This window comes from Bombina bombina, chromosome 1, assembly GCF_027579735.1.
Source record: "Bombina bombina isolate aBomBom1 chromosome 1, aBomBom1.pri, whole genome shotgun sequence".
NCBI lineage: Eukaryota > Metazoa > Chordata > Amphibia > Anura > Bombinatoridae > Bombina > Bombina bombina.
In genome coordinates this window covers 853,411,490-853,427,646 of record NC_069499.1, presented here as the reverse complement: position 1 = coordinate 853,427,646, position 16,157 = coordinate 853,411,490, and positions in this window count along the sequence as shown.

Sequence of the window (16,157 nt, the reverse complement as noted above, 5' to 3'; positions counted from 1 at the left end):
ACTAGGTAAATATGATATAAATCAGGAAAAGAAACCAAACATGGCCCTAGTGTATATGTAAGAGTACTTCTAGAGAGAAACAGGTAATTTCCAAACTCTACCTAGCCTTGCAAGATAGCAAACACAATACCAAATCTATGATAGCCACAACATGGGAGGCATATATGGGGATATCTCTTCCAAAGGAAGATTGGGATCAAGTTCTACATGACGCATGCAGAGGTTTACTTAGCGCAGACCTTAGGGAGAATAGTATGATAACTTTATATAGATGGTACTTGACACCTTTGAGAACATCCCACTATTCATCTACAAAATCCAAAAGTTGCTATAGAGGATGCGGAGAATATGGCTCCTATAAACATGTAGTGGGATTGCAATCAAATTAAGCATATATGGGATAAACTGAATGATTTATTAACTCAGGTACTAGATGAATCTATAACCCTTAACATCTCCCAAGCGCTTTTGAACCAGAGAATCCCTCATCTAAACCTGACAATTAATAAATTTGTCAAAATTTGATGCACAGCCACAAGGATGTGTATAGCGAGGCATTGGAAGACGGGCCCACCTTCTTGGCAGGAAATACTAGACAAAATTCGACATATATATAATATGTCAGAGAGGGTAGCCTGGATTCAAGGGGAGACAGACCAATTCCAGAAGGCATGGTTCTACTGGATTATGAATTACTATCCATAGAGGGTAGACGGAGATACAGATTTGGGAGGAAATGGGGACGTCTCCTCTCCTTCAGAATAGGGGGGTTTAGCTCTATCCACTCCAAAGAATAGCTGAATGTTACATTATTGAAACAGGTGACCCGTATAACGAATTGATAAGCAGATTCTAAATGCATACATGAAGTATATATATATATATATATATATATATATATATATATATCACACAGAGAAAAATGGGACAAGCTCAGGTACCACGTCAAGGTCCTCTCCAATACCTGAGACCCTAAAACAGCCACACAATGCAAGCTTTCAATTCCAAACAAACTGAAAACAAGGGAAGGGTGCACAGGAATATGTAATCACCCTAGACAAAACACAGAAGGGAACTGCACTCTCATAACGGACCGGGTACACATCCCATGACCCTGCAACATGCTCAGCCCTGGGTGCCACAAGCAGTTAACCCCAGACCTGTCTATACTATATATATATATATATATATATATATATATAGTTAAAGTGTTTAAATGTTATATTATTTATTTATTTATTTATTTATTTACAGTATGTATAAGAAAAAGTTAAAGGTTCCAGCATCCTACTAAGGTACCGGTTACCCAACTATAGCATGTAAAAATCCAATGCTGCATGGTTGTTTTGTATATAAAGATATGGCTTCGGGACTATGTAAAAGACTCTTTTGATAACTAACAGACTATACTTTGAGTCCATCTTCAAAGGACCATGGAAGAGACTGTGGGGGATATCTATCAAGCCATCAACTTTGTTGCATTTGACGGCACCAATACACTCGCCTAACATCGCGGTCGCGGACTTGAATATGATTTCCATATTTATAAAAAAAGTCAGCAAAAAGCTGCGCATCAAGTATGGGACAATGAGCATCAGACTGTTGTTAACTAACAGTCATTGATCTTGCTGCTATTCGGCTTTTTACCAACTTTATTTATACCCTGTCACTAAACGCCACCACTATTCTAAAATGTTTAACCCCTATCCCGCCGCTCCCGGACCCCGCCGCAACTGTAATAAAGTTATTAACCCCTATCCCGCGGCTCCCGGACCCCTCCGCAACTCTAATAATTATATTAACCCCTATTCTGCCGCTCCCGAACCCCACCACAAGGAAATAAGAAAACTGTAATAAATGTACTAACCCCTATTCCTCCATTCCCGAACACCGCCGCAACTAAATAAATGTATTAACCCCTAAACCCCTGGCCTCCTACATCACTACCACTAACTAAAGCTATTAACCCCTAAACCGCCAGCCCCCCACATCGCCATAAACTATATTAAGCTATTAAGCCCTAAACCTAACAACTAGCTAACTTTACATTAAAATTACAACATCCCTAGTAATTAAAATTACAACATCCCTATCTTATAATAAATAAAACTTACCTTTAGAATTAAAATAAACTATATTAAACTATTAATTAACCTACCCTAACTGTTATACTAAAATTACATTAAACTACCAATTAAATTAACTATATTACATATTAAAAAAGCATAACCCTACTCAGATTATTTAAATCTACTATTTAACCTTATTAAAATTACTAAATTACAAAAAAAATAAACGCTGTTACAAAAAATAAAAAACACTAAATTACACATTATCAAAAATAAAAACGAATTACACCTAATCTAATAGCCCTATCAAAATAAAAAAGCCCCCCCAAAATAAAATAAAAAACCCTAGCATACAATAAACTACCAATGGCCTTTTGTGGGGCATTGCCCCAAAGAAATCAGCTATTTCACCTGAAAAAATAAATACAAACACCCCCAACAGTAAAACCCACCACCCAACCAACCACCCTAAATAAAAAGCCTATCTAAAAAACCTAAGCTCCCCATTGCCCTGAAAAGGGCATTTATATGGGCATTGCCCTTAAAAGGGCATTTAGCTCTTTTACATGCCCAGACCCTACTCTAAAAATAAAACCCTCCCAAAAAACCCTTAAATAAACCTAACACTAACCCTCGACGATCCACTTACAGTTATCAAAGTACGGACATCCATCTTCATCCAGCCGGCAAAGTCATCATCCAGGCGGCCTCTTCTATATTCATCCGGGCAGCAAGAAGTCTTCATCCGGCCGGCCTCTTCCATCTTCATCCAGCCGGCGAAGTCTTCATCCAGATGGCCTCTTCTATCTTCATCCATCCGGTGCGGAGTGGGTCCATCCTGAAGACATCTGAAGACATCCGGCGTGGAGCTCCTCTTCAATACGGTCGCAGCCGTAAACTGGAACTTGAATGCAAGTGTGGTCATCCAAGATGGTGTCCCTTGTATTCCTATTGGCTGAAAGGCTGTGGAATTCCAGCGTATTTGCAGCTGACGACTTGATAAATATCCCCCTGTGACAGGTTATTGTTCTCATATTTGTTTGTGGTCTGCTAATATGTTTAAATTGTAAAACATGTCATTTGAATTGGGATACCCAAAACATTATTCATGTATTTCATGTTACGCTGGAACAAAAAAAAAAAAAAAAGAATTTCAACATAAATAATGTATGTTTTGACTAAAGGTATAAGGTTTTCTTTTCTGAATTTATACTAGTTATACAGACTATAGCTGGTAGACTATAGCTATTGCTAAAAATAGGATATGTTATTGGTGGGCTTGATCGATGATAAAACTTAAAGGGACATAAAAACCAAATTTTAAACAGCTTTCCAATTTACTTCTATTATCTAATTTGCTTCATTCTCTTGATATCCTTTATTGGAAAAGCATATCTAAATAGGCTCAGTAGCTGCTGATTGGTGTCTGCACATAGATGAATGAAGCTAATTAGAAAATAGAAGTAAATTAGATAGTTGTTTTTTTTTAAATTGTATTCTCTATCTGAATCATGAAAGAAAAAATTTGGGTTTCATATCCCTTTAATATAAAGGAATATTTTGCAGTGCTACAAAGCAATATGATGTGATTTCTACAGCACAGTTCAGACTGTACCTGAACACTCTTTGCATGTCCAGTGTCATATTCTTTGTAGACTTACCATCCACCTATACCCCATATCATGTATTTGTTCTCACATGAGTCTGTGCATAGAAAATTAGTAGCAGGAAAACAAAGCAAAACCTGAATATGTTTTTTGCTGGATGATGTGTCATGAATTGGACGGCTGTTCCATAGATTAAAGCTATAGAATATAGATGACTGATAGACATAAGCAATTTCAGGTACAATATACATTCAAACAAATAAGAAAAAGATAAAGTTAATTATTGAAGTTGGTTTGTAATTAAACAGTGAAAATCAGCCACATGGGGATGGTGTAAGCATAAAACGATAGAAAGATCCGAACTGAAATGCGCATGGGTTGACTAATTTTTTTCTAGAATTTTTTTTGCTTTATACTTCCATTAGAAAAAAAAAAGTCTTCTAGTAAAGTTTATTACTGATTTTTAGCGGCATACACACCTATGCTGTGAGGGCCCCATGCACCAGCCAATGGCAAATTTACAGCCTAGGTGCCACGCTCCCGGCTCACGTTTTACTGATGTGCTGGCAACTTACTAAGATGGTTGCCGACAGTGAAATTACAGCACTGTGCATGCACAGCGGCCATCACCGCAAGCATTGCACATGCACTGGGAAGCTGGATGCCATGTATGCGTAATTCTCATGGTGACGTTAATAAAGATGGCCACCATGCATGTGCAGTGCTGTTAGTTACCTGCCAGTGGCCATCTTAGTTAAGGTTGATGGCTGACTTGTATTTATAATAGGCAGAAACAGGCACCCCTCTATAGAGGGCGCCTGTAGGCACATGCCTACTCTGCCTTATTATAAATCCGGCTCTGGCACCAGCATTCATTCATCACACCTTAAATAGTCAGCCTCAGTAGTGACTTGTATGACATGAATCAAGTCTTGTTTAGTGCAATACAGATCACTGCCAGCTTTCTAAGCAGACATGGTGTTTGAATTCTGATGCTCTGGTCACGCATAGCATATGTGTGTATGCCACTAAAACAGTAATAACTTGTAGAAGCATTTTTGCTCAAATATAATACCAAAATGTTCCTATTTAAAAATGAAATACATTCATGCACATTTTAATTTTGACATTTCTATCCTTTTAAAGCGACAGTAAACACTTATTTTTCTTCTGTCTTGTAGTAGATTAACATACAAGGTGTGTGTGAAAAAAATTGAATGTATTAATACCTTTTTGCAGCAATTGTTTTACTAGCCAAACTCCACCACCATAGCTGCAAAATAAATAATGAAAATATATTGTAAAGCTGTATAGAACGAGTGGGGCTAAGAAACCCTCAAGAGGTGCGCTCACATTTAAACCAGACAGAAGTGTAGTCCAAAAACAAAAGATAATAGTCCGGAAACACGGCTGCTCTCCCAAAAGATGTATTCAAGTGAAGATCCTGTGGAGACAGAAAAGGAGGTGCCACATAGAACAATAACCGTAAATAGTGGGCTGGAACCTCTTAGTCTCCGACAGACTCGCTCCCATTATTCAACAGCCGGTCACGTGATGGCATCTCACCAATCAGGAATACTTCCTCCGATGAGCTTCAGATACCACGTCCTGGATACCAGCACCAATTGACTCAGTCGGATAGGGGGGGGGGGTGATGTGATGGACTTCCACCTCATAAAAGCAGTGTTAACGAAGCGATAACCATATGAAATGTTTATGCATAAGTTACATTATGCATAAACAATTTTATATTGCAATCTTAACTTTCCCTTTAAAAAAAAAAATCAAAATAAATGTAAGCTCTATGTATTAGCTGTTGTAGTGAACATGCGTGTGGATTAACATTAGTCACTTTTAGTGCAAATACATCTTATTTGAAAATTAGCATTTCAAAGCCATAATAGGGACAGTTCACTGTAAAATTGTTTTTCCCTGAATGTGTCCCCATGACTTGTTATACCAGCAGCAGCGTATAAAATGTATAAGAAATTGTTTATTTGTTCTCACATGAGTCTGTGCATAGAAAATTAGTAGCAGGAAAACAAAGCAAAACCTGAATAGCTAGCCTGAGAAAACAGCCCTGTGGTGGCTGAGAAATGCGTTGCATGTTTTAATAAAGTATTTTAAATATACATTTGCTACTACTCCTTTGTTTTGCTCTCGTGGGGGCATATTATCTCTTTTGCCGAATTTTTTCTCAAGTTGGTACTATCTTTATCCTGTTGGTTGGATTCCACAGTCCACTGGGCGGCTGAGAGGTCCCAGTAATGCTGATATTGCACCTGGTGGTGCTTCGCCTCCTGTAAGTGCAACCTTTAAATTTTCTTTCTCCTTGGTAAAAACGTTACTGGGCTATGCTTGTGCCTTCTCCTTGTCCTTCCAGGCTCTAACCTATAGGCCCTCTCAAGGATCATCTGGACTTGGGGTCTTGGCTGGCGGTGACCAGTGAGCTTGACCATTGTTATAGTTCCAGTCTGCTACAATAGCACCATTTGGGTGCACCTCACTTGTGAGTATATCTTATCCTGTCGGTTCTGTGTGTGTTGGTGCCCTGACGTTACTAGGCCATGTTTGGCGCCTCTGTTCCTCTTTCTTCTTAGATCACGATACATCAGGATGACCGTCCTATGACAGAGAGCTGCCTCCATATTTCAGGATTGTTGTTATGGACATCTTGTGATATTTGCATATACCCATACTCCAGCATCCATCAATTCGGATTGGGTATTTTTTGATTGATTGTATTATTTATTCATAGTGTGTTTTATATTTGCACTTATCTTTTAGTCATCAGTTAGCGCCCCCTATTAGTATGGTGTATATTTTGCATACACCATTCTCTATTAGTTCTTTATTTATGCTTCTTTTTTCAAAAGAAATAGCTAGAGTTGCTCTTTGAAACCACAGCCCATCAAAATTGGATTGGCTTGCTGACAGATCAGATATCATTATTTTGTCACTCAAATGCTTCCCTTTCTTATCTCTGTCTCTGTACAATACTTAGAAAGATCAATTGCAAATGAACATTTTAGAGCTTTCTCTTCCATCTCTCAATGTAAAAGTAATTTTTCTTTCATAATTCAGATAGAGCATGAGATTTTAAACAACTTTCTAATTAACTTCTTTTATCAAATTTTCTTAGTTTTCTTAGGCCTAGATTTAGAGTTTGGCGTTAGCCATCAAAACCAGCGTTAGAGGCTCCTAACGCAGGTTTTTACCGCCCGCTGGTATTTAGAGTCAGTCAGGAAAGGGTCTAACGCTCACTTTCCAGCCGCGACTTTTCCATACCGCAGATCCCCTTACGTCATTTGCGTATCCTATCTTTTCAATGGGATCTTTCTAACGCCGGTATTTAGAGTCGTGGCTGAAGTGAGCGTTAGAAATCTAACTACTGTGCTCTAAAGTACACTAACACCCATAAACTACCTATGTACCCCTAAACAGAGGCCCCCCCACATCGCCGCTACTCTATTAAAAAATTTTAACCCCTAATCTGCCGACCGCACACCGCCGCCACCTACGTTATCCCTATGTACCCCTAATCTGCTGCCCCTAATACCGCCGACACCTACATAATATTTATTAACCCCTAATCTGCCGCCCCCAACGTCGCCTCCACCTACCTACACTTATTAACCCCTAATCTGACGACCGGACCTCACCGCTACTATAATAAATGTATTAACCCCTAATCCGCCTCACTCCTGCCTCAATAACCCTATAATAAATAGTATTAACCCCAATCTTCCCTTCCTAACATCGCCGCCACCTAACTTCAAGCATTAACCCCTAATCTGCCGACCGTACCTCACCGCTACTCTAATAAATTTTTTAACCCCTAAAGCTAAGTCTAACCCTAACACCCCCCTAAGTTAAATATAATTTAAATCTAACTAAATAAATTAACTCTTATTAAATAAATTATTCCTGTTTAAAGCTAAATACTTACCTGTAAAATAAACCCTAATATATCTACAATATAAATTATAATTATATTGTAGCTATTTTAGGATTAATATTTATTTTACAAGCAACTTTGTATTTATTTTAACCAGGTACAATAGCTATTAAATAGTTAATAACTATTTAATAGTTACCTAGTTAAAATAATTACAAAATTACATATAAAATAAATCCTAACCTAAGTTACAATTAAACCATTAAAACACTACACTAGCAATAAATTAATTAAATAAAATACCTACAATTAAACCTAACACTACACTATCAATAAATTAATTAAATACAATACCTACAAATAAATACAATGAAATAAACTAACTAAAGTACAAAAAAAAAAAAATAAGTTACAAACATTAGAAAAATATTACAACAATTTTAAACTAATTACACCTACTCTAAGCCCCCTAATAAAATAACAAAGACTCAAAAATAAAAAAAAATGCCCTACCCTAGTCTAAAATTAAAATAGAAAAGCTCTTTTACCTTACCAGCCCTGAAAAGGGCCCTTTGCGGGGCATGCCCCAAAGAATTCAGCTCTTTTGCCTGTAAAAAAAAAAAACATACAATACCCCCCCAACATTACAACCCACCACCCACATACCCCTAATCTAACCCAAACCCCCCTTAAATAAACCTAACACTAAGCCCCTGAAGATCTCCCTACCTTGTCTTCACCACGCTGGGTTCACCGATCGATCCAGAAGAGCCTCCGATGTCTTGATCCAAGCCCAAGTGGGGGGCTGAAGATGTCCATGATCCAACTGAAGTCTTCATCCAAGCGGGAGCTGAAGAGGTCCATGATCGGGCTGAAGTCTTCTATCAAGCGGCATCTTCAATCTTCTTTCTTCCGGATCCATGGTCATTCCGCCGACGCGGAACATCCATCTTCACCGACGACTTCCCGACGAATGACGGTTCCTTTAAGGGACGTCATCCAAGATGGCGTCCCTCGAATTCCGATTCTATCAGCCAATCGGAATTAAGGTAGGAAAATTCTGATTAGCTGATGGAATCAGCCAATCAGATTCAAGTTCAATCCGATTGGCTGTTTCGATCAGCCAATAGAATGCGAGCTCAATCTGATTGGCTGATCGGATCAGCCAATCGGATTGAACTTGAATCTGATTGGCTGATTCCATCAGCCAATCAGAATTTTCCTACCTTAATTCAGATTGGCTGATAGAATCCTATCAGCCAATCGGAATTCGAGGGACGCCATCTTGGATGACGTCCCTTAAAGGAACCGTCATTCGTCGGGAAGTCGTCGGTGAAGATGGATGTTCCGCGTCTGCGGGATGACCATGGATCCGGAAGAAAGAAGATTGAAGATGCCACTTGATAGAAGACTTCAGCCCAATCATGGACATCTTCAGCCCCCCGCTTGGGCTTGGATCAAGACATCGGAGGCTCTTCTGGATCGATCGGTGAACCCGGCGTGGTGAAGACAAGGTAGGGAGATCTTCAGGGGCTTAGTGTTAGGTTTATTTAAGGGGGGTTTGGGTTAGATTAGGGGTATGTGGGTGGTGGGTTGTAATGTTGGGGGGGTATTATATGTTTTCTTTTTACAGGCAAAAGAGCTGAATTCTTTGGGGCATGCCCCGCAAAGGGCCCTTTTCAGGGCTGGTAAGGTAAAAGAGCTTTTCTATTTTAATTTTAGAATAGGGTAGGGCATTTTTTTATTTTGGGGGTCTTTGTTATTTTATTAGGGGGCTTAGAGTAGGTGTAATTAGTTTAAAATTGTTGTAATATTTTTCTAATGTTTGTAAATATTTTTTTATTTTTTGTAACTTAGTTCTTTTTTATTTTTTTGTACTTTAGTTAGTTTATTTCATTGTATTTATTTGTAGGTATTGTATTTAATTAATTTATTGATAGTGTAGTGTTAGGTTTAATTGTAACCTAGGTTAGGATTTATTTTACAGGTAATTTTGTAATTATTTTAACTAGGTAACTATTAAATAGTTATTAACTATTTAATAGCTATTGTAGCTGGTTAAAATAATTACAAAGTTGCCTGTAAAATAAATATTAATCCTATAATAGCTACAATATAATTATAATTTATATTGTAGCTATATTAAGGTTTATTTTACAGGTAAGTATTTAGCTTTAAATAGGAATAATTTATTTAATAAGAGTTAATTTATTTTGTTAGATTTAAATTATATTTAAGTTAGGGGGGTGTTAGTGTTAGGGTTAGACTTAGCTTTAGGGGTTAATACATTTATTATAGTAGCGGTGTGGTCCGGTCGGCAGATTAGGGGTTAATAATTGTAGGTAGGTGGAGGCGATGTTGGGGGCGGCAGATTAGGGGTTAAAAAAAAATTAATATAGGGGTCGGCGGTGTTAGGGGCAGCAGATTAGGGGTACATAGGTATAATGTAGGTTGCGGCAGTGTACGGTGTGGCAGATTAGGGGTTAAAAAAAATATGCAGGTGTCAGCGATAGCGGCAGATTAGGGGTTAATAAGTGTAAGGTTAGGGGTGTTTAGACTCGGGGTTCATGTTAGAGTGTTAGGTGCAGACTTAGGAACTGTTTCCCCATAGGAAACAATGGGGCTGCATTAGGAGCTTAAAGCTCAAACTGCCCCATTGTTACCTATGTGGATATCGTGCACGAGCACGTTTTTGAAGCTGGCCGCGTCCGTAAGCACTGCTGGTATCGAGAGTTGCAGTGGCAGTAAATTATGCTCTACGCTCCTTTTTTGGAGCCTAACGCACTGAAAACCCAGCCATCCTGTGAACTCTAAATACCAGCAGCATTTAAAAGATGCGACCAAAAAAAAGCCGTTAGTATCTTTTGTTGAAAAGCAGGGACATAAGCCTAGGAGCCGGCCCATTTCAGGAGCACTATATAGCAGCAGTTTTGCAAGAATGTTATACATTTGTAAGAGGACTAGATGACTGCACTATTTCTTGCCATCTAGTGCTCCAGATGCCTACCTAGGTATCTCTTCAACAAAGGCTATCATGGGAACAAATCAAAGTTGATAATATAAGTAAATTGGAAACTTTTTAAAATTGTATGCTCTGTCTGAATCACAAAAGAAGATTTTTGGACTTCATATCTTAAGGGAGTTTATGCTCTATTCCAGTAAAATAGCTATATTAAATCTCACCTTACCGGAAGAGTCTGGTGCAACCATCAAAGGCTTTAATGTACATATGAAAAATGACATTTAGAAGCCAAAAGTAACACAACTGTAGAAATCACTTTTCAAGCAGATGTTAAGTTTCTTCTTTGGAAAACTGTGTTTGGGGAAGTTCAAGCTTGAATAGCCATGGAAAAGATGATTAAGGTGGATATTTATCAAAGCGTCAATCTCAGTGCATTCGCCAGCGTCAATACGCTCACCAGACATCGCTGCCGCAGATCCACATACGATGCCCTTATTTATAAAATAAAAACGTCAAAAACACGCACATCAAGTACGGGCGATGAGCATAGAGCTGTTGTTAACTAACAGTCATCGATGTTATTTATACCATTTCATTACTGTCCATGAACAAGCACATTTCTCTAAAGCTAATCTTTTATTTTTCATCTGTTAATATCCAAGAAATAGCTAGATTTATACTTCAACAAACAATATATATGTGTGTGTGTGTCATGTCAGAAATATTTTGCAAACATATTAACATGTCCCTAAATTACTTTTTATGTTCTAAACAATGTTGTCTGTCATATCTCAGTGTTTATTTATACCACTATATGTATATAGTGTAAATGTATTATTATTCTGAGCAGGAATAATTGTGAATATAACATGTCATCAGGGTATCATATGTATTTATTTGCAATCAATGTATATATTAAGAGCTGGGCCAGTTTTCTCTCTGTACCTGTGTAACCCCTCTTGATTGCAATCTAGTTTTAAAAACCACCCCTACACAGGTGTTATAAAATGGGCTGGCATATAAGATGACATTTCTTACTGAAAAAGAAATTCAAGAGAAGGAAGAAGAACACTGAAAATATCATGACAGTAAAGAGTTGGTTTTAATTACTGCTGTATCTGAATAACGACAGTTTAATGTTATGTGGGCTATCCCTTTGAGCTATCAGTTTAAGATTATATTGAATCAAACATTAATTTGAAATTAAAATCATTATCTAAAATATTACACCGCGTGTCCTAATGTCAGCATCAATGTTTATCTTTAATGCTAATTTCACATATACATACTTTAAAAGTATAATACACAATGTAACAAATGGCACTTACAAGTTCTGATGAGTGATCAGTGACACAAGTATCGAGCATTCTGATTCATTAGTGATAGTTTAAAATGTATATTTGAATCAGATTGGCTGATGTCATAAATAATGTGATTATGCATATTCCAATCAAAAGTGGTTGAAAAATTCATTACTGTGTGGGTTGTTTAGGAGTTTGCGTCATAATTGGTGTGAAAAGTGTTGCGTCAAATTTGGTGCGAAGGGGAGAGTGGGACTTGTATTACATGGCTTAAACATGGTGCAAATAGATTTTTCCAAACAAATAAAAAAGGAAGTTAGCTATATTATGTTGTGTATTTATTTCATTTGTATCTCTATATCTATTAGTGCAACAAGTATGGGGCAAAACTTTGCAACAAATTTGGAAAAATAATATTTGCCCCTTGACTTGTAATGAGAGATAAAGTTGTAACATAATCCATCAGTAGTAATGAATTTTTCATTTTTATCCCTATATCTACTAGTGCACCAAATGTGGAGCAATAATATTGTTTGATTTAGAATGGGTATACAATTTTTAAAAAGTTTCTAATTTACCTTTACCTATACTTCAGTCTCTTGCATCGACGAACTTAAGCTTTCTGTGTTTTCATTAATTTCTATGGCATCCATGGCCTTAAGGGTGGCGGATTGAAAACTAGGTATGCTGCGTCGGAATAGATGCGAGCGTACCTGTTAAATGTTTGATAAATTGGGAAAAGGGTGCAATAGAGTCGAATGTGAATTCAAAACTTCTGTAATGATGCAAACATCGATCTCCGTCGGATTAAAATTGCGGGAGCGTATATATTTCATCACACATTTCAACATTTGACGATCTTGACGCTTTTATAACTACGGCTGATCAATCTCGCGACAAATACAACATGGGATTCAAGTTTATTTTTAGTTGACGCTTTGATAAATATCCCCCATTGATTCAACAAACCATTTCCAGTCTCTTACTATTAATTGTATAGATTCTGTAAAGGTTTTTTTGTGTTTTCTTTTTTTGGCCTACCTGTTTTTCAGAATAAAGGCCAGTTCTTTTTTTAATTAATTACTGTACAGGCTCAAGGGGATACAGCTAATCAGAAACCTTTTTGTCTTAGCCATTATATATAAAAGTAGTTTCTTCTGTTGTATCCATTAATCAATGAGCTGAGTAAAATAATATGGAGCAAGCTCCCGTTCAGCCCATGCAATATGCTGGTCTCTGATTGGCTGCACTTTCCAAAGGAAAAACAAAAGTGCCAAAGTGTGAGTGTGGAGACTACCTGCAACCTGCATATCAGGTCTGCATAAAATGAAATAATGCAAAGTTACATGGATATTCTTTTATTTGCTTCAAGAAACTGGGAATAATGTATTGATGTGCAACCACACAGGAACAGGGTACATATTACAGGCTAATAATGGCTGTTGATAGAATTAAGTTTGGGATTAAGGTAATATAACCTTAAAAAACAGTCCTAAACAAGATCTGACAATCTCTTAGCCAGGAACAATCATGTCAACAACATGGGATCTGCAGGACAGAAGTTGGCACAGGTACAAGACCTTCTTGCATGAAGCAAACAAATTGCAAAGGTATATTGTAATGGGAAGCACTGTGCCAACATATAGGGGCAGAGAAGACATACCTACTTGCCTGCCACCACGGTACCATTAGCCACATATGTGAACCAGTGTGGCTTGGTATTAGGGACTAAGGAGGTTGAAAAGGTCAGTCATAGTTCTGTGGCCGCGGCAGGGTCTGAAGGGGATGGGAGTCATTGGTGGATGGGTGGTATTGTGGGCATGTCTGGGTGGTTTGTGGGTATGTCTGAGCAGTTTATATGCAGGGATAAGGAAAACTATGCAAATCAGATGATATGGCTGTCTCAGAGGGACAGTGGGAAAGAGCTCACAATTAGGGACTGTCCCTCTCAAATAAGGACAGTTGGGAGGCCTGCATGTGTGTTAGATACAGTCTGATGAAACAGCAGCTTGTGCTGAGAAACGCGTTGCTGTGTTAATATGCTTTTAAATATTTTAATAAATATTTTAATTTAACTTTGCTCTACTCGTAACCATCATTCGGGAGTATCCGGTTATCAATTTGTGCAGAATTATTGCATCCGAAAAAACCCTGCACAATGGTTTCTATCATGCCAGATTGAAGCCGGCGACGTCATTTGTAATGAATCCTCAAGCGCTCCTGTTTCCTTTGCGAGGAGTTTGAGTCAGCCAAGCGGATCTGAAGCTTCAGTTTGCCCGATTTGCACTGTATGTGCATCCATCTGTTTTTTTACTTAGGTGTATTCCTCTGATCTAAGTGATACTGAACCATAAGATACCTCTTCACCTTTTGTCTTCTAGGACATTGAGCGTATGTGTGTACAGGGAGTGCAGAATTATTAGGCAAATGAGTATTTTGACCACATCATCCTCTTTATGCATGTTGTCTTACTCCAAGCTGTATAGTCTCGAAAGCCTACTACCAATTAAGCATATTAGGTGATGTGCATCTCTGTAATGAGAAGGGGTGTCGTCTAATGACATCAACACCCTATATCAGGTGTGCATAATTATTAGGCAACTTCCTTTCCTTTGGCAAAATTGATCAAAAGAAGGACTTGACAGGCTCAGAAAAGTCAAAAATAGTGAGATATCTTGCAGAGGGATGCAGCACTCTTAAAATTGCAAAGCTTCTGAAGCGTGATCATCGAACAATCAAGCGTTTCATTCAAAATAGTCAACAGGGTCGCAAGAAGCGTGTGGAAAAACCAAGGCGCAAAATAACTGCCCATGAACTGAGAAAAGTCAAGCGTGCAGCTGCCAAGATGCCACCAGTTTGGCCATATTTCAGAGCTGCAACATCACTGGAGTGCCCAAAAGCACAAGGTGTGCAATACTCAGAGACATGGCCAAGGTAAGAAAGGCTGAAAGACGACCACCACTGAACAAGACACACAAGCTGAAACGTCAAGACTGGGCCAAGAAATATCTCAAGACTGATTTTTCTAAGGTTTTATGGACTGATGAAATGAGAGTGAGTCTTGATGGGCCAGATGGATGGGCCCGTGGCTGGATTGGTAAAGGGCAGAGAGCTCCAGTCCGACTCAGACGCCAGCAAGGTGGAAGTGGAGTACTGGTTTGGGCTGGTATCATCAAAGATGAGCTTGTGGGGCCTTTTTGGGTTGAGGATGGAGTCAAGCTCAACTCCGAGTCCTACTGCCAGTTTCTGGAAGACACCTTCTTCAAGCAGTGGTACAGGAAGAAGTCTGCATCCTTCAAGAAAAACATGATTTTCATGCAGGACAATGCTCCATCACACGCGTCCAAGTACTCCAGAGCGTGGCTGGCAAGAAAGGGTATAAAAGAAAAAAATCTAATGACATGGCCTCCTTGTTCACCTGATCTGAACCCCATTGAGAACCTGTGGTCCATCATCAAATGTGAGATTTACAAGGAGGGAAAACAGTACACCTCTCTGAACAGTGTCTGGGAGGCTGTGGTTGCTGCTGCACGCAATGTTGATGGTGAACAGATCAAAACACTGACAGAATCCATGGATGGCAGGCTTTTGAGTGTCCTTGCAAAGAAAGGTGGCTATATTGGTCACTGATTTGTTTTTGTTTTGAATGTCAGAAATGTATATTTGTGAATGTTGAGATGTTATATTGGTTTCACTGGTAAAAATAAATAATTGAAATGGGTATATATTTGTTTTTTGTTAAGTTGCCTAATAATATGCTTTTAAATATTTTAATAAATATTTTAATTTAACCTTGCTCTACTCGTAACCATCATTCGGGAGTATCCGGTTATCAATTTGTGCAGAATTATTGCATCCGAAAAAACCCTGCACAATGGTTTCTATCATGCCAGATTGAAGCCGGCGACGTCATTTGTAATGAATCCTCAAGCGCTCCTGTTTCCTTTGCGAGGAGTTTGAGTCAGCCAAGCGGATCTGAAGCTTCAGTTTGCCCGATTTGCACTGTATGTGCATCCATCTGTTTTTTTACTTAGGTGTATTCCTCTGATCTAAGTGATACTGAACCATAAGATACCTCTTCACCTTTTGTCTTCTAGGACATTGAGCGTATGTGTGTACAGGGAGTGCAGAATTATTAGGCAAATGAGTATTTTGACCACATCATCCTCTTTAAGCATGTTGTCTTACTCCAAGCTGTATAGTCTCGAAAGCCTACTACCAATTAAGCATATTAGGTGATGTGCATCTCTGTAATGAGAAGGGGTGTCGTCTAATGACATCAACACCCTATATCAGGTGTGCATAATTATTAGGCAACTT